This window comes from Pristiophorus japonicus, chromosome 12, assembly GCF_044704955.1.
Source record: "Pristiophorus japonicus isolate sPriJap1 chromosome 12, sPriJap1.hap1, whole genome shotgun sequence".
NCBI lineage: Eukaryota > Metazoa > Chordata > Chondrichthyes > Pristiophoridae > Pristiophorus > Pristiophorus japonicus.
Genome location: NC_091988.1, coordinates 67,443,354 through 67,446,454, shown reverse-complemented (window position 1 = coordinate 67,446,454; position 3,101 = coordinate 67,443,354).

Genomic DNA, 3,101 nt, shown 5'->3' with positions numbered 1-3,101 from the left:
TGACGGTCAGTGTTGGTCGGTCAGTGTCGGTCGGTCAGTGTCGGTTAGTGTTGGTCGGTCAGTGTCGGTCGGTCAATGTCGCTCAGTGTCAGTTGGTCAGTGTCGGACAGTGTCGGTCAGTCAATGTCGGTCGGTCAGTGTCAGTCGGTCAATTTCGGTCAGTGTCAGTCGGTCAGTGTCGGTCGGTCAGTGTCGGTCAGTTTCGATCATTCAATGTCGGTCGGTCAGTGTCGGTCAGTGTCGGTCAGTCAGCATCGGTCAGTCAGTGTCGGTCTGTCAGTGTCGGTCGGGCAGTGTCGGTCAGTGTAGGTCGGTCAATGTCGGTCGGTCAGAGTCGGTCAGCGTCAGTCGGTCAATGTCGGTCGGTCAGTGTCGGTCAGTCAGTGTCGGTCAGTGTCGGCCAGTGTCGGTCGGTCAGTGTCGGTCGGTCAGTTTTGGTCAGTGTCGGTCAGTCAGTGTCGGTCGGGTAGTGTCGGTCAGTGTCGGTTGGTCAGTGTCGGTCGGTCAGAGTCGGTCAGTGTTGATCGGGCAGTGTCGATCAGTGTCGGTCAATGTCGGTCGGTCAGTGTCGGTCAGTCAGTGTCGGTCGGTCAGTGTCGGTCAGTGTCGGTCGGTCAGTGTCGGTTGATCAGTGTCGGTCGGTCAGTGTCGGTCGGTCAGTGTCGGTCAGTCAGTGTCGGTCGGTCAGTGTCGGTCAATGTCGGTCGGTCAGTGTCGGTCAGTGTCGGTCGGTCAGTGTCGGTTGATCAGTGTCGGTCGGTCAGTGTCGGTCGGTCAGTGTCTGTCGATCAGTGTCGATCAGTGCCGGTCGGTCAGTGTCAGTCGGTCAGTGTCGGTCGGTCACTGTCGGTCATTGTGGGTCAGTGTCGGTCGGTCAGTGTTGGTGGGTCAGTGTCGGTTGGACATGGTCAGTCGGTCACTGTCGGTCAGTGTCGGTCAGTGTCGGTTGGTCAGTGTCGGTCAGGGTCGGTGGGTCAGTGTCAGTCAGTCAGTGTTGGTCAGTGTCAATCGGTCAATGTCGGTCGGTCAATGTCGGTCGGTCAGTGTCGGTCGGTAAGTGTCAGTCGGTCAATGTCGGTCGGTCAGTGTCGGTCAGTCAGTGTCAGTCAGTGTCGGTCGGTCAGTGTCGGTAAGTGTCGGTCGGTCAGTGTCGGTTGGTCAGTTTCGGTCAGTGTCGGTCGGTGAGTTTCGGTCAGTGTCGGTCGGTCAGTGGCGGTCGGTCAGTGTCGGTCGATCAGTGTCGTTTGGTCAGTGTCGGTCAGTGTCGGTCGATCAGTGTCGGTCGATCAGTATCGGTCGGTCAGTGTCGGTCAGTGTCGGTCGATCAGTGTCGGTCAGTCAGTGTCGGTCAGTGTCGGTCGATCAGTGTCGGTCGGTGTCAGTCGGTCAGTGTCGGTCAGTGCCAGTTGGTCAGTGTCGGTCAGTCATTGTCGGTCAGTGATGGTGGGTCAGTGTGGGTCAGTGTCGGTCGGTCAGTTTCGGTCGGTCAGTGTCAGTCAGTGTCTTTGGGTCAGTGTGGGTCAGTATCGGTCGGTCAGTTTTGGTCAGCTTCGGTTAGTGTCGGTCGGTTAGTGTCGGTCGGTCAGTGTCAGTCGGTCAGTGTCGGTCAGTCAGTGTTGGTCAGTCAGTGTCAGTCGGTCAGTGTCACTCAGTCAGTGTTGGTCAGTGTCAGTCGGTCAGTGTGGGTCAGTGTCGGTCGGTCAGTGTTGGTCAGTCATTGTCAGTCGGTCAGTGTCGGTCGGTCAGTGTCGGTTAGTCAGTGTCGGTCAGTGTCAGTCGGTCAGTGTCAGTCACTGTCGGTCGGTCAGTGTCGGTCGGTCAGTGTTGGTCAGTGTATTTGGGTCAGTGTGGGTCAGTGTCGGTCGGTCATTATCGGTCAGTTTCGGTCAGTGTCGGTCGGTTAGTGTCGGTCGGTCAGTGTCAGTCGGGTCAGTGTCGGTCAGTCAGTGTTGGTCAGTCAATGTCGGTCGGTCAGTGTCGGTCGGTAAGTGTCAGTCGGTCAATGTCGGTCGGTCAGTGTCGGTCAGTCAGTGTCAGTCAGTGTCGGTCGGTCAGTGTCGGTAAGTGTCGGTCGGTCAGTGTCGGTTGGTCAGTTTCGGTCAGTGTCGGTCGGTGAGTTTCGGTCAGTGTCGGTCGGTCAGTGGCGGTCGGTCAGTGTCGGTCGATCAGTGTCGTTTGGTCAGTGTCGGTCAGTGTCGGTCGATCAGTGTCGGTCGATCAGTATCGGTCGGTCAGTGTCGGTCAGTGTCGGTCGATCAGTGTCGGTCAGTCAGTGTCGGTCAGTGTCGGTCGATCAGTGTCGGTCGGTGTCAGTCGGTCAGTGTCGGTCAGTGCCAGTTGGTCAGTGTCGGTCAGTCATTGTCGGTCAGTGATGGTGGGTCAGTGTGGGTCAGTGTCGGTCGGTCAGTTTCGGTCGGTCAGTGTCAGTCAGTGTCTTTGGGTCAGTGTGGGTCAGTATCGGTCGGTCAGTTTTGGTCAGCTTCGGTTAGTGTCGGTCGGTTAGTGTCGGTCGGTCAGTGTCAGTCGGTCAGTGTCGGTCAGTCAGTGTTGGTCAGTCAGTGTCAGTCGGTCAGTGTCACTCAGTCAGTGTTGGTCAGTGTCAGTCGGTCAGTGTGGGTCAGTGTCGGTCGGTCAGTGTTGGTCAGTCATTGTCAGTCGGTCAGTGTCGGTCGGTCAGTGTCGGTTAGTCAGTGTCGGTCAGTGTCAGTCGGTCAGTGTCAGTCACTGTCGGTCGGTCAGTGTCGGTCGGTCAGTGTTGGTCAGTGTATTTGGGTCAGTGTGGGTCAGTGTCGGTCGGTCATTATCGGTCAGTTTCGGTCAGTGTCGGTCGGTTAGTGTCGGTCGGTCAGTGTCAGTCGGGTCAGTGTCGGTCAGTCAGTGTTGGTCAGTCATTGTCAGTCGGTCAGTGTCGGTCGGTCAGTGTCGGTCAGTGTATTTGGGTCAGTGTGGGTCAGTGTCGGTCGGTCAGTTTCGGTCAGTTTCGGTCAGTGTCGGTCGGTTAGTGTCGGTCGGTCAGTGTCAGTCGGGTCAGTGTCGGTCAGTCAGTGTTGGTCAGTCAGTGTCAGTCAGTCAGTGTCAGTCAGTCAGTGTTGATCAGTGTC